Consider the following 24,168-nt stretch of genomic DNA (forward strand, 5'->3'; position numbering starts at 1 on the left):
GTGACATATTTACAACAGTATTAAGTTTTTTTCTCAGCTCTTGCCTTCTCACAAAAGCCCTTATTGGCTACAATGTTTTCCTAGATTAGAAACTTGATGTACAAGGGGGATTAATGGGTAATGTTCATTTAGGGACAGCTCACAAAATGTTTGTAACTGAAGCAGAAACTGCAAATGTCCACCTCAAACATTAAAATATAGCAATAAGTGAATGAATGGTGCCCCGAATCTGCTGCCTGAGTCAATTGCATGGAGGTTTCTAGTTATAGAATCAAAGAATTGTAGAGCTGGAATGGATCCCAAGGGCCATTTAGTCCAACCCAATGAGGGAATCACAAGGAAAGAATCCTTGGCAGGTGTCCATCCAACATCCAAAGAAGGAGAGTCCATGTTCAAATGGATGTGAGTACAAGCCCTGGCAGACCTTCCCTATAAAACACAGGAAGATTTGCGGTTTTGGGAAGGGGCAGAATGGGGTAGGGGGTTTCAAAGGCAGGACTCCAGTGCAGGCCTTTGGCCCCATCCACACTTTGAGCATTCATATGTTCAGGCAAATGTCTGAACATGCCTACTGAGTAGCTAGAGAAATGTCTCAGGGGAATTCACTAGCTAATGAATGACAGACATTTACAGTTTTATTACCCAGATCCTGCAAATGGAAGACACATTTCCACCAGTTAGCAAATGCATTCACTGCCAAGCCTGTACCCTCAATGAATCCTTCTATTTGTTTTTCTAAAAAAAACACTGAATGTTAGTGTTCATCAAAGAACCCTGTAGCAATGGGTTCCAGAGGTTAATTAAGCACTACTTGAAGAAATACAGACTTTTGTTTGCCTTGAATGTGGAACCAGCTACTTTTATTGTTAGAAATAAAATGATTTAGCAGTATTTTGGAAGAGTGAATCATTTCTCTCCATTTAGCTTTGCTACACTGCTCATGATATTATAAAACATCTGGGACATCTTTTCTTTTCCAAAAGCCAAAACAGGCTGAATTGCTTCAATCTTGCTTCAAAAGGAAGATGATCTGTCCTCAAGCCCTCCCACAGAACTGCAGTTTGGATATATATCCACAGCATTGTTGTTGTTGTTGAATAGGAAATACCTATTTTCATCAGATAAATGTTGGAGTGTATTTAGGAATAAGGACACGGGTGGCGCTGTGGGTTAAACCACAGAGCCTAGGACTTGCTGATCAGAAGGTCGGCGGTTCGAATCCCCGCGACGGGGTGAGCTCCCATTGCTCGGTCCCTGCTCCTGCCAACCTAGCAGTTTGAAAGCACGACAAAGTGCAAGTAAATAAATAGGTACTGCTCTGGCGGGAAGATAAACGGCATTTCTGTGTGCTGCTCTGGTTCGCCAGAAGCAGATTAGTCATGCTGGCCACATGACCCGGAAGCTGTACGCCGGCTCCCTCGGCCAATAAAGTGAGATGAGTGCCGCAACCCCAGAGTTGGTCATGACTGGACCTAATGGTCAGGGGTCCCTTTACCTTTACTTATTTAGGAGTGCTTTCTGGTTTGGGGCCCTGAAGTCACTTTTTCTTCCAGAAATGTAGGAACACAGGCAGCTGCCTCAGTCAGATCACTGAATCCATCTAGTTCAGTAGTGGTTTTCCCAGTAGTGATGTATGGAAGTGAGAGCTGGACCATAAAGAAGGCTGATCGCTGAAGAATTGATGCTTTTGAATTATGGTGCTGGAGGATAGTCTTTAGAGTCCCATGGACTGCAAGAAGATCAAACCTATCCATTCTGAAGGAAATCAGCCCTGAATGCTCACTGGAAGGACAGATCGTGAAGCTGAGGCTCCAATACTTTGGCCACCTCATGAGAAGAGCCTGGAAAACAGCCTGATGTTGGGAAAGATTGAGGGCACAAGGAGAAGGGGACAACAGAGGACGAGATGGTTGGATAGTGTTCTCAAAGCTACAAACATGAGTCTGACCAAACTGCAGGAGGCAGTGGAAGACAGGAGTGCCTGGCATGCTCTGGTCCATGGGGTCATGAAGATTCAGACACCACTAAACAACAACAAGTTCAGTAGCATCTGCACTGACCGGCAATGACTCTTCAAGATTTCAGACAAAGAGTCTCTTCCAGGCCTAGCTGAAGATGCTGAAAACTGAACCTGTGACCTTCTGCATGCAAAGCAGAGACTCTACCACTGAGATACATCCCTTCCCCAACAAATCAAAGGTGCCAGCCCAATCCTGTTTTCAGCAAATCTTGGCCCTCTGTTGCCACAAATGCAAGCCCTGGCGAAAGGAAGGGAGCCAAAGCGATTGAAGTGCTATCAGCTTTTATTCTTCCTCCCGCCCACTGCTCTCCTCCTGGCCAATTTACCACCCGGCCTTTTCTTTTCATGCTTTCTTTTTTCCCAAGGGCGCCAATCCTTCCTCGTAACCTCTGCACACTTTCCCCAGATGTGTGACAAAACATTGCAATTTCAGGACTGATTTCTGAAAAACAAAAACATTCCAGAGCCTGCGCTGTCTCAGATCCTCAGGGTTTTTGTGTACCGATGCCAGATGAGTTCAGGAAAATCTGTGAGGTCTCTCTTTAAGCCTTCCACAAAGGGCTGGTAACATGAGCATGGTTTGTGTACACAGCACGGCTGGGAAACGTGCTTTCTTAACAAGAAAGGAAAGTAATAGCGGTTGCAATAACATTGCTCTTGGGTTTGTGGGTTTCTTTTAAGAGTTGTAGGAGCAAGCTATAAAGTTTGTGTGCTGTTTGTCCTGTTAAGTGGGAGCAATTGATCCAAGACTGTGTCTGTTGACAGGCTTATGGTTGGAACACAAAACTGGGCTCTATTCGGTGGCTTCTTTTCGTAGGTTATGGGATGCTCAAGTCTGTTCCTATGCATGTTGGGTGACTCTGTCAATTTCAGTTTCCCTGTTTCTCATTTTCCCAATCTCTTTAAAAATTATTATTATTGTTGTTATTGTTATTATTATTAGTAGTATTAGTATTTATATCCTACAGTTCTCCCAAGTTGGAATTCAAGATGGATTACATTTTAAAAGAACATTATAAAATGCAAAGTAATAAAGAAAATCAACTTGTTATAAACAATAATTAAAATACATCAGAACATGCAATTAACATATAGTTTGCCCTGTGCTGTAGAGCATATTATAACAGCATTGGCACAATAAAGTAGGTCCTTTTACAAAAATGTAAAAGCACAAAAATCATCAAAAAACAACAACAGGGGGAAAGTTGAAAAGGCCCAAGGAGGAGACAGTAATTTCAGTAAGTTCAGTAATTCTTTCATGATATATAATGAATTTAAAAGGATGTTCAAAATAACCTTTGTAAAAAACAAACAAATGAGAAGCTTTTCTTTTGGGAATTATAGGGACAGGACTACCTACATTGTATAGAAATTTATTTTAGTATGCTACTACAGCAGCAAGAATGCTACTCGCCCCAAAATGGAAATAAGCAGAAGTCCCAGCAAAGGAAGAATGGATACAAAAACTTATGGCGAAACTCCCTGGAAGAAAAATAAATAAAGATAACAAACTTTTTTTTAATAAAAGAATGGAAATGCTTTATTGAATATTTACAGATAAATTACAAACAGATAAAAACATTGGCAGGATTATTGTAATAACCTGCAATTTCATAAGAGTTTATATTTAAAGTAGATGATTAAATGAGCAAATTAAATAAATCTGGATATGCAGAAGAGATTAAAAATAAATTTGAGGAACCGCAGAAAGAGGGGGAAGGAAGTCAAACTTTGAAATGTTAAAATGATTGTAAAATTAATGAAATGTATAAATTTGAAAAGTATAAATAAAAACTTTAAAAAGAAAAGTAAGCTCAGCAATTCTTCCAAATAAAATTGTTCAAGGCTCAAATGAGGTGATCCATTGTATGAGTGTTCATATAAGCAAAAAAAAAAAAAAAAAAAAAAAAAAAAAAGCCATCATGTGGCTGAAAAATCTTATGGTGCATCAAAGCCATTGATGACTTTACATTCATGAGTGAGCTTGTCCAAGCCTTTCATGTCACACCCTTACTGAACATGGAATAATTTTACTGTGGGTAGAAGTACAAAAACCTAGTGGATAAAGTGTATGCCTGGGGCTGTGTGAGGCCTGCGTGCAAATGTGACCTGGAGGCGCCTATATTTTGGAACTCATTTTCAATGGAGGTTTTAACACAGATTTCAAGGTAAATTAGTAAAACCACATTTGTTCTGCTGGGACCTGGATTCTTAGAGCTGTCTCTTTGCAGATTAGGGTGTCACCCACCAGACACCCCTACTTAAGCAGCCATCAGTAGCTGAGGAAGCTACCGTACTTACTGTACACTAAAAAGGCAGGAAGGGCCTGAATTGGATCAGGACATTATATTGCAAGAGTGGGGCTAACTTTTCCTCCATAAGGCAGGAGTGGAGAATCTGTAACTTTCCCAGAAGTTGCTGGACTATAGTATCATCCCTGCCCTTTGGCTATGCTGTCTGATGGGATCTGGCATCCCGAAAAATCCAGGGAGCCATTGGTTCACCTTTAAACTGCTTAGTCCCCTGTGGGAAAGACATGTGTGTCCCATCTGTATGCCTGCTCCCATGTGAAAAAAAAAGCAGTTTAGAGTGGGAAATTTAGTTGAAGAAATGTCTGTGTGTCAGCCCCAATCTAATTCTCCTTTCTCCTGTACCATGGGTGCTTTTCTTTAACCCACTTAGAGAAACACACAGGAGATCATAGAATCATAGAATGGTAGAGTTGGAAAACCATGAAAACCATCTAGTCCAACTCCCTGCAATGCAGAAATATGCAGTTGTCCCATACGGGGATCAAACTTGCAACCTTGACATTATCAGCACCATGTTCCAACCAACATGTTCCATCCAGGCCGACATTCAAGAGTCTCCAAATGTCACACCCAGTTTGAGCTAAGGGAATACATCATGTGGTTAATATTCCTTCACAGTGAGAATGAAGCAGGCAGGACATCAGGTAGAGCACCAGGTCCTTATCATACTCTCTTTGTTCATTGCTTGACTTTCATGTGTTTCAGGCTATTTTGTTGAATGAAAGGAAGCTCCGTGGAATAGTTAGTGGCACAAACCAAACATGACACCGGAGCAGCAGCCACACTTAAGACTTTCAGATCCTTGAACAAGCTGAAAATATTCATCTATATCATCTATCATCTATCTATCTATCTATCTATATCTATCTATCATCTATCTATCTATCTATCTATCTATCTATCTATCTATCTATCTATCTATCATCTATCATCTATCATCTATCTATCTATCTATCTATCATCTATCTATCTATCATCTATCTATCTATCTATCATCTATCTATCTATCTATCTATCTATCTATCTATCTATCTATCTATCATCTATCTATCTATCTATCATCTATCTATCATCTATCTATCTATCATCTATCTATCTATCTATCTATCTATCTATCTATCTATCTATCATCTATCATCTATCATCTGTTTATCTACCTACCTACCCACCTGGCATTAATGGTTTGTGACAATCTGAGAACCTGGTCTCTTACAATCCCTGTCACCATTCCAAATGTCAGTGACTTTAAGCTTCTTGAATAATGTCAGATGTTATTTGTGAATAATTCATATAACAATTCATGCAAAACTCCCTAGATAAGCTCATTGGTTATGAGTTCGATCATTAAAAAGAAGACAGATGGGGAAACAAAAGCAATAAAACAGAGCACACACCACTAAAGCACATTATTTTGAAATAATACAATAAAAACATGCATACATACGGGGTCTATCTGTAAAGAAACATTTCCCTCTACAATAAGTGGCAAAGATAACAACAAAAAAGAGGAAAAATGAGAGATGCCAAACATTCACTCCAGAAACAGCTGCATGTATAATAACAAGATCACCGGACATGACCTAAAAAAATGACTCAGCAACAGTAATTGATCTTGTTGTGGACAAAATGTCACAGGGCAAATTTAAGCTACTGCTCAAAGGACTCAACTTCTGCCCAGCATCAAGAAAGCACAATATATCACAAATAGGATGGGGAGAGGAATGACACAACAACATTTGAAAGGAGATGCAGATTGACCGGTTTTGTTTGTGATTATTCTAATGACAACATGGATATCTACAATAGAGATCCTTTGCCACTGAAATCTTGGACACCAAATATTAACAGAAATCCAGCCCTAGAAAACCTTTTCTTATCAGTTAGACAGGGTGATTAACAAACACAAACCAACTCCTATTTATGACAACCTTTCAGAAAGAAAGAAAGAGAGAGAAACAGCTCCAAGAAACATTCAGATGAGAAGGGATGCTGTCATTAAGCCTTCCAGAGGTGGAGCTAGCTGCCGCAGCACGTGAAGCCGCGTGCACTCGGGGGGCGGGAGGTGTCCAGGGGGGGGCGTGCATCCCAGAGGACGGGACGAGCATCCTGGGGGGTGTACCAGCTTCCACGAGCCTCCTGGGGGTGCCGCCCACGGTGAGTGTTGGGGGCAGCAATGGCACCCCCCCCGCAGGGATGGCACCCAGGGCGGATGGTACCCACCGCACCCACCTTCCTCCGCCTCTGAAGCCTGCTGACAAAATGTGGTGTTGTCATCTAGGCTTGCCCTATGTCCTCTTTTTCCAAGACACACACTCTTTTTTAGGGGTAAAATTTGAGACAAATTGAATTTATTTGCTTTGAATGGCTGTCATAGCAGCCTCCTTTTTTGCTTTTCAAAATAAGGCAACCCTAACCTAACACTGTAGACTACATAGGAGATGGTCCAAGACAACTGAAGGATGAAAAAGCCATACAAGCTCATTGACAAAGACTTCACAATCAATATCAATAATCGTACCTGTAAAACTATACAAAGCCTTACAAGCAGGAAGCCTCTCAGTGGAAGGAATCATACAGTGCTACTTTAGATAGAACCCATAGTCTGGGCCTCTCACATGATGATGGTTTTCCCCTATATAGGTGTGCTGTTGTACCACACTGCTGTCCTGGTGTAACATTCCAGGTCAGCTTGTACCATGAGTGCAGCACCCCTGGTCCTGATGCTTTGCTTTTCCAAGAAGTGCTGCTATTTTAACAATCCCCATCATCTATTTGGGTGCTTGCTTGCTTCAATAATTCCTATCCCTTTTGAGGCAGTTGTTTCTATTAATCTTATTTATTTATTTATTTTTTTAAAAATCTATCCACAAACAACTCTCCTCTTGGGTTCCCTGGAAATACACCCATGAATCCTCAGTTAAAAGATGAGTAATGGTGGGCTATTCTCTCCCTGCAAAGTTAGATGACAATTCACATAGAACAGCAGCGTGTCTTTCTGAGCTGAATGAGTGTGCCAGGAAAGGCTCCAGAATATTCTGATTTGCTTAGATAGTCTATGGCACACAAATCACAGTGAACATGACCTCTTCGCAGTTATGGATGTAAGGAGGCAGTGTTTTCCTTCTTGTCCTGACTTCATTGCACTCAGCGCTGTTTTGGTATCGCTGCAGTTCAACTTTTGCTAAAATCTATGTTATCCGCCTCACTATCTGCTATGGCCAAAACTAACCCAATTAATTAGGTAATTAATTTTTTTGAATTTTAGAGGAAAGGAAACATAAAAAACAATGCAGAAAATAATGCAATTTTTTTTATGCTATGCAATGTCCACAGACTAAAAACAGAACCCCACTGTGATAGTGAGTACCTTGTATATTTGCTTGCGTTATTTCCACTCCTGACCTCAGACAAACATGCAAATTTGTTGGTTTCTACTTCCATATCCATTTCTGATGGAAATTTTTGACGATGGTACTTGCAGTTGAAAACCACTTCCTGATTGTCTTACTCATGTGCAATAGCATCAAAACAGGCAGTTGGATAATTGTGCAAAGTGCCACATTTCCATATTGAACACAATTATTCAGAGCCAGTACAAGTCTGAAGAGGTTCTCAAGTGGTGCAAAAAACCCCAAACCAAAACTATTTGGAGTTGAGCATAGATCAGCAAAAACACATTTACATCACACATTTTAAAATACAACTCCCCCTGCCCCCTGTTCAAGATCTGAGTTACTTTGCCAACCATCCATTAGATCTGAAAGACTTCCAGGCCTTCTATAACTGTGAGAAATTGACATTGGGAGGTGAATGGATTCTATATCCTTACGGGCCCACCCTCCTTGCCACATTTTAACTGTCATGAAAATGAGCTGTTTCGTTTTTAAGTTATTTTATACGTTGCTATACATTTTTGCACGGTCTTCTGCTCAACTTGTGCGACACATTTTATCAGAGACAGAACACATATGCAGCAGCCATATCTGTTTTCCCAAGAGTTTGCGATTACAAGGTTTTCTGTAAAAGAGTAAGGGAACTATTATGCCTTATTAGTAGCACTAGTGGCTCATTCAAACAGTTGTTTATATATGGTTTGCCATAAAACTGCATGAAATTCTTGGACATGTGTATTGCTGCCATATCAAATATCTGATTCACTGATAGGCATTGCTTCATGGCAAGCTTGTGACTTGTTATCAGTGCGGTAAATGGAAGAATAATTGTAAATGCAAAGTTTAAGTTTGTGTTGGCCTTTGTGCAAAAGCAATTGAGTCCTGGAGCTCATTCAGATGAAATCCTTAAAAAGGGGGAGGGGGAAGAAATTTATATATCAAATATTTAAAGAGTTAGTGGATCAACACTAATTTCTGGACTGAAATCACTTGATATTATTGCTTGTAAGCCGCTCTGAGCCCGGCCTTGGCTGGGGAGAGTGGGGTATAAATAAAAAATTATTATTATTATTATTATTATTATTATTATTATTATTATTATTATCTGTAGTGAATAGTGATTTAACCACACAGAGAGCAGGATACACAACTGGGCATTCTATAGTGAACATAAGTTTTATCCCATTGACTTCACTGGGCAAACTAAACTCTCATGATTTTTAATAGATCTGGGCATCACCCCGGAAGTCATAGCTCTCTGAAATGTATTATTGCAGAGTGTATTTTCTCAATCGCTTTTGTGAAAAGATGTATACTATGTTATCAGAAATGGAAATACAGTAAGGTAAAAAGGTAAAGGACCCCGGACAGTTAAGTCCAGTCAAAGGCGACCATGGGGTTGTGGTGTTCATCTCTCTTTCAGGTCGAGGGAGCCGGCATTTGTCCACAGACAGCTTTCTAGGTCATGTGGCCAACATGACTAAAACGTTTCTGGTGCAACGGAACACCGTAACGGAAACCAGAGTGCACAGAAACACCGTTTACCTTCCTGACACAGTGGTACCTATTTATCTAGTTGCGCTGGTGTGCTTGGTTCGCAGGAGCTGGGACAGAGCAACGGGAGCTCACCCCATCGTGGGGATTAGAACTGCTGACCTTCCAATCGGCAAGCACAAGAGGCTCAGTGATTTAGACCACAGCGCCACCCACATTGTTCATTCTCCTTCCTTGGAGGTTTTTAAGTAGAGGTTGGATGACCATCTGCCATGGATGCTTTAGCTGAGATTCCTGCATTGCAGGGGGTTGCACTAGATGACCCTTGGGTCCTTTCCTCCCCTAAAATTCTATGATACTATGATTCTATGTAATGTTTAATCAGGCTTTAGTATTTGAATTGGGACGCGGGTGGCGCTGTGGGTTAAACCACAGAGCCTAGGACTTGCTGATCAGAAGGTCGGCAGTTTGAATCCCCACGACAAGGTTAGCTCCTGTTGCTCGGTCCCTGCTCCTGCCAACCTAGCAGTTCAAAAGCATGTCAAAGTGCAAGTAGATAATTAGAAACCGCTCTGGCAGGAAGGTAAACGGCATTTCCGTGTGCTGCTCTGGTTCACCAGAAGAGGCTTAGTCATGCTGGCCACATGACCCGGAAGCTGTCTGCGGACAAACGCCGGCTCCCTCGGCCCATAGAACGAGATGAGCGCCGCAACCCCAGAGTCGGTCATGACTGGACCTAATGGTCAGGGGTCCCTTTACCTTTGCCTTAGTATTTGAATTGCAGCTTGGGGAATTTTGAATTTCTAACTCTGAAGATCCTGGATTAGAATTTGAGAGAACCCTATATTCATTTTAACCAGAGTTAGCAGTGGTTATACATAATACAGATCCAGGTTTGAGAATGATGAGGGAGAATTCACACATAGTATCCTGAAAGTGTAGCTATGGGGAATGAGCATAAAAGCCCACTCCCTAACCCTAAACTATGGTTAAATACTCGGGCCACATTCACACCATACATTTAAAGAACTGCAACATCACCTTAAACAGTCATGGCTTCTGTCAAAGAATGCTGCAAAGTGTAGTGTTAATGGTGCTAGGAGATCCTTATTCTCCACACAGAGCTACATTTTAACAGCCAATCTCTCACATGGAGCTAAGCCTTGTTAGGGAAAGCGTGTTCTCCTTCATGGAGAGCACATGTTGTGGTGGGGGCCGCCAGGACACTCCAAAGTTGGGGGCGGGCTAATTGTTCGTTGGCCACTGATGCGATTGGGGCTTCCCTTGTAGTTGGGAAGAAGTTAATGTTGCCATTTGTTGATTGACATCCAGAAATGCTAAAACTCCTTGCACGAGGTTAGGGCTTCCTCTTTTCGACCATGCATCAGATTGCCCGTCCCCCCATCCCTAGAATTAGGGTTGTTCACTTTGACCTTGCTATGTTTGTCATGGGGTCATCTGCTCTTGGGGCGGGGGCCTGGTAGGAATTTTGTCCATCTGGCTGATTGGCTGGGGCCATTTGGGTTTTGCCTACTGCGTAGCAAATCGTCACAACTTGTAAGGTTGCGGTTAGGCATTGGTTTATGGTTTGGTTGGTTGAGGAGAAGTGGTTGAGTGCCTGCCCTTGGTAGGTTAAGTGCCTGCCCCTCTAATGCTGCTGCTGCAAGGGATTCCATTAAAGGAATTAGGGGCTAACTATTGCTTGTCCACTCTGTCAAGGGGGCTCGGGCCATAGCAATGAGCTCCTGGTTGCATTTGGGGTGAGGGCAGGTTCCCTGCTCCATGTAACCCCCAAGTGTATTCCCCCATTCTGACTTTCACATCGTGCGGAATGTCAGTCTGTCCCCCATGGTGGGGGCAGATAGTCGCAACCAATGTCTAAGCAACCACTCACAAATTTGTATTTCAATAAAGTTGTGGCCAAAATTATGCCAAAAATCTTAAACAAAAAATTCTGTGTGATGTGTGAGTTATGTGATGTGTGATGTGGCCCTGGGGACCTTGACACACAATAGATAGATAGATAGATAGATATATAGATGATAGCTAGATAGAGATAGAGATAGATAGATAGAGATAGATGATAGATAGATAGATGATAGATAGTTGATAGACAGACATTCAGTAACTTTTAAAAACAGCTTTGTGGTTCCCCAAAAACCTTGCTGTAACATGGAACATGAATAGAAGATAATGTCAAAAAGGAGGTGGGATCAGGCTCAGAGACAAATCTGGCATGACATTCATCCTTTTTCAGTATATTCCCTATGAGGAAAAGATACTGCCCATTACTGTCCCCTAAGATAGCCAATAAATGAACCATCCTTTGTTTCTATAAGTACCTTTTCCAAAGCTATCTGAGAAGCTATAAATAAATGCAATGCATTCTGTGCAACTGCTGCTGAAAGGTTTAATTGCTTGAGTTTCTTTTTGGACATTTTAAATGGCTGTTTCATTTTCTCTTTGGTGGGAAGGGACAGAGTATACAGTGTATGAAGCCCAATCAATGTGCATTAAAGACAAGACGTTTAGGCAAGCAGTAACAAAGACCGCACATCACACTCCCCTTTCTAAGGACTTGCAAATAAAGTTATGGCTGGTTCTGGTTATGCTAGTATAAATGATTCACTGGGAAGCTGATTATTAAATAAACCTAAAGAGATCATTTGGTGGCACTGGGGAATTGCTGGCAAGATTCCTTTTTCCAAAAGACTGTACTGTTTTATTGTTTGTCTGACTCGAGTTTGAGACATTCTTTATTAATTGCTTATTCATAGAAAAAAAGATTGGCTTGGCTCTCAGAGATGTAATGCAACATGTATCAATGCTTTCCTGTTTATTCTGCAATTTCCTGCTTGTATCACTCAGCACATCAGCTCATCTTAACCTGCCGGGACTATTTAGCAACCTGAATACTTGATTTGATTTATAGCCATCTAGTTATGTTATTTATGTTGTCCCCAAGCTGAAATGTCCCACTGCCTTGCAATATTTATGGTTTGGATCTTCAAGACATCCTTATGAGATAAGGGAGTCTTTAATTACTTTATTATAGATGGTGAAGAGAGGCCTGCAGAGATGAGAGGTGAAAAATTTCAAAGATTCAATTGAAAGGCAAAATCGAAAGGATCCGGGGACACTATGATTCAAGGACCACAGGGTTATACGTCACTCAACAACAACTACGTCAACAGCAGATGACATACCCTCCAACTTTTCTCTGATGAAAATAGGGACAACCTATTCCATCATTATCATAATATTACTTAGACCCCATCCATATGACTGGGTTGCCCCAGCCACTCTGGGTGGCTTCCAACATATATAAAAACATTAAACATTTAAAAAACTTCCCTATACAGGGCTGCCTTCAGATGGCTCAGGGGTTGGATAATTCCATACCCTCCAACATTTTCCATATGAAAATAAGGACATCCAGAGGAAAAGCAGGACATTCCAGTTTCAAACCAGAAACTGGGAAGGCATCTGTAAGTTTGGGATTGTCCCTAGAAAATAGGAACACATGGAGAGTCTGTGATGAATGCTGCAAACACAACTTGGCATCCTACTGACAACATATTGGGCTGCCTTGTCATTTGCATTGGTGTGTAACTCCCTCACCAATCTCTAAAGTCTTACTAGTCAGAAAAAGCCTTAGCATTTTGGTTAAAGAACCCCTGACCATTAGGTCCAGTCGTGGCCGACTCTAGGCTTGCGGCGCTCATCTCGCTTTATTGGCCGAGGGAGCCGGCGTACAGCTTACGGGTCATGTGGCCAGTATGACTAAGCTGCTTCTGGCGAACCAGAGCAGCACACGGAAACGCCATTTACCTTCCAGCAGGAGCAGTAACTATTTATCTACTTGCACTTTGACGTGCTTTTGACGTGCTTTCGAATTTCTAGGTTGGCAGGAGCAGGGACTGAGCAACGGGAACTCACCCCGCCGTGGGGATTCGAACCGCCGACCTTCTGATCAGCAAGTCCTAGGCTCTGTGGTTTAACCCACAGCGCCACCTGCGTCCCTCAGCATTTTGGTTACTCAAGCACAATTTCAGATATGTGCCCAATGTGTCTTACTGTTTGCTAACTCATGCTATAAACTGTCCTAGTCCTCTTCTAGTAGTGCCAGAGACTGGAGCATAACTACTTGTTTCCAGGATGCATGCAAGCACCACTCATGTGCATTTACTAGATGTGTTCACTGATCACAAGATTTGGGTTGTACCCCAATTAAGCACTTTGAAAACAGTCTGATTCAACCCAAACAGTCTGATTCAACCCAAAATGCTTGGGAGACTGCTCTATTCAGTTTGGGTCAACCCAGCTTCAGAAAAACAAAGCTCTGTGCCTCCCCTGCTCTCTATTACAGGGAAATAAAATGAACATACTTTCCTCCCTTCGGCAGAAGCAGATGAAATTTGCAGGCACAGTATCCCCACCCTGAGTTGAGAAACCTGCCAAATTATAGACAAACAGGTCCTGGCTTAATTTTTTTAGTCCCCCCCCCCCTTTTTGGAGGGGGATTGCTGGATACCTTTAGGGTTGCTGTTGGGGTTTTTTTTATAAAAAGGAACTGCCTGAAACAGCCTCATGTGGTCCTTGAGTCAGGACTCATCCAAACCTGTTGCACAATCCTTGTCTATCCAATTCCCATGCAGGTCTCAAATTTCCTATTGGTGCAACAAGATAAATGGTGCCTATAAGAGCTGGTTAAGAGTTGGTGTGGTGCTGTGGTTAGAGTGTTGGACTAGCACGTGGGAGACGAGGGTTCAAATTCTCACTCAGCCAATAATGAAACTCATAGGTTGACATTGAGCCTAACCTACCTTGCAGAGTTGTTGTGAGGATAAAATGGGTGGGAGAACATCATATACAGTGGTACCTTGGGATGTGAATGGGATCCATTCCGGAGCCCCGTTCACATCCTGAAGCGACCGCAACCCGTGTCCATGCGTCTGTGAGGGTTGCATTTCGCTGCTTCTGCGATTGCACGTGACGTCATTTTGACTGTCTGCGCATGCGCGTGCAGCAAAACCCGGAAGTAATGCACTCCATTACTTCCAGGTCGCCATGGAGCGCAACCCAAAAATACTTAACTTGAAGCACATTTATCCCGAGGTATGACTGTATGCCACTTTGAGCTTCTTGAAGGAAAAGTGGGTTATAAATCAAATAAATAAAGTGCATGGAAGGACCCAGCACATGGTGCTTATGGTTCCTTGGAGGGAAGACCACTCTTGCCCTGCTTTAGCTGGTGGATAATAAATCTTGTATACTCTGGGTCAGTGCTATATTTCTAGAAAAGGAGGTGCTGGAACTCACTACGAACACCTCCCTTGTTTTCCTAGAATGACAATGGTTGACTGGAGTGAAGGAACTGATAAGTCAATGAACCAATCAGAAGGGAAAAGGAAACAAACAAGCTCAGCCAGCAAATCCAGCAAATGCTGTTTTATTCACACAAAACAAAGAGAGCTCCTGTATTAGGACACTAAACATTCATAAAAGGCTTTTTAGAAAAACAGCAAAGAGGTTAAAATAATGATGATCCAAGAACTTCTGATGAGTTTGTCTGGATTTTCATAGTAACACAAAGCCAATTTTGGCTCCTGATCAAAGGACATGAAATGAAGCCAATGATTCCTGATATTTAATCTCATCTCCCATTGGGACATACGATGTTGGCCAGGAACTTGTTTTTCTTTTTTCACAATTTTTAAAACAAAGTCAATAATGATGGCAAAATATCCCGTGAAGACCAATTTCTTAGTACATGTGAAGGATAGGAATGAGATATTTAGTGCAGGAGTTGGAGAGACAGCCTCTATTTCATGGCATCATATTACTTTGGAAATGGCAAGTCTGTAGCTTGCAAGTGCTCCTTGAGGTCCAGGAGGCCTCAGTTGCTTAGAGCACTTAATTTCATCTCCAACTGGTTTGCCAGCTATAGTCCTTCCTAGAAAAAGAAGGCTTGGCAACTGGGATCCATGCTCTGGTAACTGCACACGGGACTTTCATTGAATATGGTTTGGAAATGGCATGTAGTGCAGAATGAGCCTGCCACAGTGCCTGCAAGCACAACTGGGAAAGCTTGTGTAACTGGGAAAGCTTGTGTTAAGTTTAAGATATTAACAGACGCGAAAGAAAGAGGGGGCTTTGCCCTGCCAGACTTAAGGCTGTACTATGAATCAGCAGCTTTCTGCTGGTTAAAAGACTGGCTACTTCTTGAAGACACTGATGTATTGGATTTGGAAGGTTTTAACAATGCTTTCGGTTGGCATGCATATTTATGGTATGACAAGGTTAAGATCAACAAGGTTTTCAAGAACCATATTGTCAGAAAAGCAGTGTTTAATGTCTGGACAAAATATAAAGACTTACTGGAAAATAAAACTCCAAGGTGGCTTTCACCATTGGAAGCTAAGGCCCGAAAAAGACTCAACATGGAGGCCAATTGGCCAAAGTATTGGGAAATACTAGAAAAAGATGGAGATAATTGGAAATTGCAGAGTATGGAGAAAATGAGAGATAAAGTGCGAGACTGGTTACATTACGCTCAGATTAAGGAAGTTTTTAAACTTGACAAAAAGTTAGGGTTCCAGGTGGAGAAATCGAAGTTGGAAATGGAATTGTTAGAGCCTAAGACTAAGGTACTTTCAAGAATGTATAACTTGCTGTTAAAATGGAACACACAAGATGAAACGGTAAAATCGGCTATGATAAAGTGGGCACAGGACATCGGGCATAATATTATGTTTGAGGACTGTGAAAGGTTGTGGACTACTGGGTTGAATTTCACTGCATGCAATGCTTTGAAAGAAAATGTAATGAAAATGATATATAGATGGTACATGACCCCAGTCAAACTTGCAAAAATATACCACTTGTCTGATAATAAATGTTGGAAATGTAAAGAAAATGAAGGAACATTTTTTCACCTCTGGTGGACCTGCCCTAAAGTGAAGGCTTTCTGGGAGATGATATATAATGAGCTGAAAAAGGTATTTAAGTATACCTTCCTTAAGAAACCAGAGGCCTTCCTCTTGGGTATTGTCGGCCAGAGGGTGTTAAAAAAGGACCGAACTTTCTTTCTATATGCAACAACGGCAGCAAGGATACTCGTAGCTAAGCACTGGAAAACCCAAGATTTACCCACACTGGAAGAATGGCAGATGCAACTGATAGAATATATGGAACTGGCTGAGATGACTGGCAGAATCCGAGACCTGGGAGAGGAGAGGGTTGAAGAAGATTGGAAGAAATTCAAGATTTACCTACAGAAACATTGTAATTTGGTTGAATGTTAAGAAGGATGCTAGATCATAAATAATTTGGCACCACTAAATTAGATGGAGTTATAAATATAAGTAAGATTTAGGGGAAATTTTTTTTTCTTTTCTTTTGGATAATTATTGAATCATATTTAAAACTTTAGGGATCTGAACATAGGGTATCTGAAATTAGAGAAGCAACAAGAGAAAGTTAGACACGAAGATTGGAAATAAGGTGATAAATTGCTGGGAAATATTATTGGGATGAAAGTGGGAGCGGGAGACGTGAGGGAGTCCAAAGAAGCTATGAAACTATGTTAAGATGTATGTGATACTGTTTATTTTTGTGTATTGTATTTAAAAATGCCAATAAATATTATTAAAAAAAAGGAAAGCTTGTGTAACTCTTCTACTGACAGAACAGCACTGGTTGCCTATTCACCTCCAGGCCCAATTCAAGGTCTTGTCTTTGACAAATAAATCCTGACATTCCTTGAGCTTCACATGTCCGAACAATTGACTCCTCCCATATAGACCAAACTCGTAGCTGTGTTCATCTACAATAGGCAGGTAGGGCCTTGTTGGTGGTGCTGCCACCGGGGGATGCCTGAAGGATGCAACCTTCATCAGAAAGAAGTGTGTTTTTTAGAATAAATATGTATGGCATAAATGCAAATTTTGAATGTGCTTTTTTAAATTGCAGAAAATGGGAAGGATTGATGCAAATCTGTCAGAGGCTGGAAATGGACCAATCCCTCCATCTTTACGTAGATGGTTTTAAAAATCCATCACTGAATGGCTGTAAGCCATGATGTTTATACAGTGGTACCTCTAGTTACAAACACCTCAGGTTACAAACACCTCAGGTTACAGACTCCACTAACCTGGAAGTAGTACCTCGGGTTAAGAACTTTACCTCAGGATGAGAACAGAAATTGTGTGCTGGTGGCACAGCGGCAGTGGGAGGCCCCATTAGCTAAAGTGGTACCTCATGTTAAGAGCAGTTTCCGGTTAAGAACGGACCTCCAGAATGAATTAAGTTTGTAACCAGAGGTACCACTGTATACACCTAGCATTGTTGCTCTTTGGTGGCTCCTGAAAACTTGTCATTTCAAGAGGGTCCCAGTTTTGAGTATACTGCATGTGTGTAGTTTAGGACTTGCTTTTAAACTGATATGAATTGCTATTTCATGTTAAGTTCTCTAAGCTCTTTATTGTACACCACTTTGGAAACATTAATTGAGGAGCAGTTTATAAGTTTTTAAATAAGTTCATTAAAAAAAAAATACACCTCCAAACACCAGCAAATGTATCCTGAAGCTGCTTGGGAAATCCAGCCAGATGGGAAGGGTATTATTATTATTATTATTATTATTATTATTATTATTATTATTCAGCTGAAATGTTTTGCACTAAAGCTGTCATCATTGCTGACCATTGTCCATCCTGGGTGGGGCTGATGGAGGTCATAATTCAAAACACCTGAGGGGCACCAGGTTGACAAAGGCTTCTGTAGTCCACAAAATAGTTTATTCCCTGCTCACACACCCCTGGAAATTTGCATTAATGTGGAGAAAAATCGCTCTATTGATACAAGGAGCTAATGTCCCCCAAACAGCTCACCACATGGTGACAACCACCATGTGGAGTGATTTAGAGTGGCCTCCAGTCTATCTAGAATTCCCGCCTTCAAAAGAGTATTTTTGAAATGGTGCTTTGCTGTACAAATACACCATATGAGCAACAGGAGCAGAATGGAGACAAAACAGATGTGTGCTTTATAAGCTAGTCGCTGATGCTATAGTGCCTTCTTTCCTTTCCTTTCCTTTCCTCTTTTTTCTTCAAAAGGTGGATTTGAATTTCAGGGTTAAGCAACAGATTTGGATTAGAATTACAGAATTACATCCATGAGTCTTATTTTAAATATTTCAATCAATCCCATCAAGGAGCATATAAAGATCTGAGGAACTGTCTTATAAAGAATCTTATCTAGCCTATTAGTGTCATTACTGCCAAATCAGTTCAGCATGAAGTTACACACATTTTGTGCTAATTCAACCTTTTGTATGCCTCAGATTTCCTGCCCTCAAGAAACTCTCACCGTGCTGCTCTGTCTGCAAAGGGATCCCTGGACTTCTTCAGTAGAGCACGTAAAAGAGGGCACTCTCAGCTTTCATGGGATACAAGATCATCTTTTTCGGATCTCTCCAGACAGGTGGGCCTTTGTGTGATTCCACATGTGTCTTCCGCAACATGTCATTGATGCAATAACACTGCAATAGTGGTGTGTTTATGATGGATCATCCATCCATCATTCCACTTGATTAGTTGTTCTGTGATGCTTCCCCATTATTATTACATTATTACAGTCAAGAGGAGCACTCTAGTGCTATAGCATCAGCTGCTCCTCTATGTATGCTCATCCTACACAAATAGCAGCCTAAAAACAGCTACAATCTCACATTTTTTCCCCTTTACTTCCCCCCTTATAGTCATCTGCCTCTGTCCTAATAAACAAAACTGAGCAAAGAAAAAAATATTATTAGGGTTGCTATGGCATCATGGTTAATGATCTACCATGAATGCACCAAGCTGGGCCACTTTATTCCTTCCCATTCAAGAGATACCGGTATGCTTAATGTTATACCTAAACCAGGGATCTGGTTCCCTTTTTTAGGGAAGCTTTTAATGTTTAATGTGGGACGCGGGTGGCGCTGTGGGTAAAAGCCTCAGTGCCTAGGGCTTGCCGATCGAAAGGTCGGCGGTTCGAATCCCCACGGTGGGGTGCGCTCCCGTTGCTCGGTCCCAGCGCCTGCCAACCTAGCAGTTCGAAAGCACCCTCGGGTGCAAGTAGATAAATAGGGACCGCTTTCTAGCAGGAAGGTAAACGGCGTTTCCATGTGCAGCTCTGGCTCGCCAGAGCAGCGATGTCACGCTGGCCACGTGACCCGGAAGTGTCTTCGTACAGCGCTGGCCCCTGGCCTCTTGAGTGAGATGGGCGCACAACCCCAGAGTCTGGCAAGACTGGCCCGTACGGGCAGGGGCACCTTTACCTTTACCTTTACCTTAATGTTTAATAGACTATTGTATTTTAATATTCTGCCCAGAGTGGGCGGGGTATAAATTAATCATCATCATCATCATGGTTTGCTTTGTTGCAAACAAACCATTCTCTGTAGCTAAGGTTTGCTTTTGGCTTACAATTCCTAGTTTGGACATAAGGCAGTACCATTGTTATTTTTCCTGGTTGTGTGCTGGTAGGGAGAAACAATAGGGATACGGGTGGCCCTGTGGGTTAAACCACAGAGCCTAGGACTTGCCGATCAGAAGGTCGGCGGTTCAAATCCCCGGGATGGGGTGAGCTCCCGTTGCTCGGTCCCAGCTCCTGCCAACCTAGCAGTTCCAAAGCACGTCAAAGTGCAAGTAGATAAATAGGTACCGCTCTGGCGGGAAGGTAAACGGTGTTTCTGTGTGCTGCTCTGGTTCGCCAGAAGCAGCTTAGTCATGCTGGCCACATGACCCGGAAGCTGTACGCCAGCTCCCTCGGCCAATAAAGCGAGATGAGTGCGGCAACCCCAGAGTTGGTCACAACTGGACCTAATGGCCAGGGGTCCCTTTACCTTTACCTTTAGGGAGAAACAAAATGGCCCGGATTGGGGTATTATTTATTTATTTATTTATTTATTTATTTATTTATTTATTTATTTATTTATTTATATCTGGGCTGTTTCATCAATATAGTTTTGCTTCAGTCATGACAAAATTAACTGGCGCATTCTTTATAGATCTGAGCACAATCTTAAAGTAACATTCCATCTGATCAAATGAGTTCCGCAGCAGCTTCAGGATTGCATATGAAGAGTCTTAGAATTGCCTCTGCAGCACAGAAAGAGGCACTGAAGTTTAGATAACTCTCCATGGCTAAGTTAGCACTCAGCAAATATATCCCATTTGTCAACTAAAAATCTGTCACACATGTTTGGAATTATAACTTCTTCTATTTAATGACGACTGTGAAATTACTGTTTGGTTACGATGCCAGTTTAATATTTCATGTAATATTAATAACTTCTCTTTGTATAAAATTAGTACTAAGCTGGGAAGTCGGCAAAAGGCTCTATAATGCTGAATTATTATTATTAACAGTCCATAGCCATTCATTTTACATCAGATTCACTTCCAGAGCACATTAGCTGCAATCATGCGCTTTCTCGTTTGCCAGTATTGCCAAAATGAGTGCTGTTAATTTTTAAGGGATGCACAGATTTCCTTTGTGGAGCTAGGCTTTCTGGCCACTTCCTGCCCCATAATTTCAAGGGAAAGAGGACAGCAATTCTAGCATATTAGTGGGAATGCACATATGCATTCCAGGTTGTTGTATTAAAACCAGCTTATTCTTTTAAATTTATTTCTCACTCTTCTCCAAGAAGCCTATTTAACATATGATAAAGGTTTAATCTGGGTTTCTCATACTTATCCAGAACATTAGTTAAGGAACAGTCTATGTAGTCCTGCATCTTGCTTCTCATTTTGTCCAAGCAGATGCCCATGGGAACACCATAAGCAGGACAGGAGTGGTGGCGGCTAGCATTCAGTTGCATACTGCCTCTGATTCTGGACTATCATTACTACTACCTATTGATAGCCTTCATTCATTTGTCTCATCCTCTTGGCCACCAGCACATCTTGAGCAGCAAATCTGATAAATGATGTGACATGGAGCAGTTGTTTTCCTCTCCTAAATCTACTGTCAAACCATGTCAGTCGATGATTCTGGGTTCTAGTATCATGGCAGAGGGAGAGAAACTCATTTCCGTCTATATAACACTGTGCATCACTTTGTAGAGCAAAGGGTCCAGATTCAATTTCCAAAGTCTCTGATTCAAAGGATCTTGAAGGGCAAGGCTAAAAAAAGCACAATCTCAACCCTGGACAGGGATAACTTCTGTTGTCTATGCTCTTGTAGCCTCTAATCTAGATTACAACAACACTTTATGCATAGGACTGCCTCTGAATATGGTGCAGAAACTTTAACTGGTACAGAATTCCATAGCCAGGTTGCTCATTGAGGCAAGATGGTTTAAGAATATAATGTCAATATAGACCCGAGTGCACTGGCTGCCAATTTGTTTCCGGGCCCAATTCAAAGTGCTGAAAATAAAGCCTTAAACAGCCCAGGACCACTAAACCTCAAGGCCCATTTCTCCCCATATGAACTGATCTGGACCATGCAATCAATGCCTGAGGCCCTTATATGTGTGCCTCCTCTGCGAGAGGACGAGAGGGTGGCAACATGAGAATGGGCCTTTTTCTGTGGTGGCTCCCCATTTGTGTAATGCTCTCCTCAGGGAGGCTTGCCTGGCGCCTTCATTACATATCTTTAGGTGCCAAGCAAAAACATTCCTCTTCTCCCAGGCCTTTGGCTAATTACACAATCTATGGCCTTTTAAACTGTATGGGGGCAGGGGTTGTTATTATTTGTTATCATGGTATGTGTTTTTGTGTTTTCATATTGTAAACTGCCCTGAGATCTGCAGATGAATGGCAGTATAGAAATTGGAAAAATACTGATGATGATGGTGATAGCGGGGAGAGAAATGGCAGAGGGAATGGCACTCAATGATGTCCACGAATCTCAAAAGGTTGATGAAATTCTCGATTAGAACATTTAAATAAAATGCCATTTTGTCATCGTCTTCTTAAGCTCTTCAGAAACCTGACATATTTAATAAGATTGCCCCAGGATGCGTGTAATTCAGCAAGCACTTAAGCAACAAGCAAGTGCCAGTGACTCAGGTGTCTGTCTCAAACCTTCAGAAAGGCTGATGAGACAGTAGGCGTTGCTTAGTCACGCTACACCTCACAGACAGGATTCAGAAACTTCACTCTATTGTTCCCCTGTCTGTTTTCGCTACACCTCTCTGCAGAGTTTAGTACAAGAAGGCCCTCCAGCATGTTTTCTTGGGATGGGAATCATATTCCCTCCTACATGTTGTCTTCCAGATTTATTTATTTTTTAATTAGCAATTTACTTGGCAATTTTCCTCTGTAACATTTTTTTACAGGTTTTCTAAATGAAAAGAGCGTGAATTAAACATTTTGCTTTAGGTTTACAAACAGCATAATAGAAGCTCAAGGAAGTTAGAAAAGTCACTTCATATGATGGCAAGAGAAGAAGTAATTGTTCCCTCTCCCCATCTTTTCAATAAGTTTCAATTACCTATGTTTTCCCAGTGTTCTCTGTAAAGTGAGTGTCTTTTCACTGCCCCAAATCTATTAGCAATGAATCCATAGGAGAGAGATGGGGAACCTGTGAGCCTCTGGGTGTTACTAGGTATCATTAGGACATCAGGTGGCAACTTCCAAGGGGCTCAATGTTTGGTCCTGACAGCAAGCCCAGCTTTGTCTCTTTGCTTGAATATAAATTGCACCTGCAAACAGACATTATTCTTCTGCATAGCAGTCTACAAAGCCAATCTGCAGAGGAAAAAATCTCAAAGTGAGCCCGCAAACAGACAACTTGAAAGGGGTTCACTGTCAGTGCTGATGAGCTGATTGGTGCTGTCAGCAACCTCTGACTGCCAAGGAATATTTGGGAGCACAAATTATGCTCTCATTTCCTTCCTTTGCTGCCACATCTTTACCTGACCCATACCTGGCATCACATCTGACACCAGGTGTGGGGTAGCAGGGGCTGGTTTGGAAATAAACAACCTCATGTGCTAAATCAGGACCTCAAGTGGCAGAGGCCCCAAATTACACAGAAGATTGGATGGGCCAATGACTTGTGTGTGATGTCAAGATGTCGGGAGTAGCCAGGGGACGGAATCAAATGTGGTGGCAGCACAGCTTCAGTGGCTGATGCCTACACCTCTCTCTGGCTCTGCCCCATCCTCGTCCTCCTCCTGATGCCCCCACTGGCCAGGGACTGTTTTCCCCATCTTTCCAGGAGAAGGAAAGGAGGAGCAGGAGCAGGAGGAGCCACTGGCCACTGAAACTGCAGTGTTGCATGCTCAGCTCCATGATCGACCACCTCTTCATTCTTCTGCCACTGCCACTGGCTGCCTCCTTCTCCTCTGCAGCAGCAGGAGGAAGAGCCAGTCACTGAAGCTGCCCCACGCTCGGCTCCATGCTTGACTTTCTCTGCCCCTGATCATTCTGAACGTTATTGGGTGCCCCCAAAAGTGCTGGGACCTTAGGACTTGGCACCTGCTGGTGTGGCAGAAAAGAGCTGATGGAGAAGGGGCTGATTCTGCTACACCCACTAAAAATGCCAGTGGGGCTGAGCAATTCTTGGGATTGTCCTTTAAGTAAATGACATTAAGAAGTTCACAGGAGAAGTCCTTGCCAGAGCAATCAAAAAGCATAGTAATGGCAATCCAACAGACATTATGAAGTAATTGGCCTGAACGCAATCAGACAAGCCTGCTCGTCAGTAAAATTCAAATAAAATCTAATGCCATAAGAGTTTTAAGACCATCATATCTCCAGCACCAGTTTAGCACATTCCTGATCGGATTAAAGTGTCGAGTGAGTCAGAAAGCACAGATAAATCCCTCCTAGCTGCTCCAATTGCAAGAGACAGAAAAATTATATATATGCTATAGGTCAATGGAAGTGAGGGTTGGGTGGAAGAGTCCCGAGGAAAGGAAGGAAACATGAACACAAAACGAACGTAT

The sequence above is a fragment of the Podarcis melisellensis genome, assembly GCF_964234715.1.
Source record: "Podarcis melisellensis genome assembly, chromosome: 1".
Lineage (NCBI taxonomy): Eukaryota > Metazoa > Chordata > Lepidosauria > Squamata > Lacertidae > Podarcis > Podarcis melisellensis.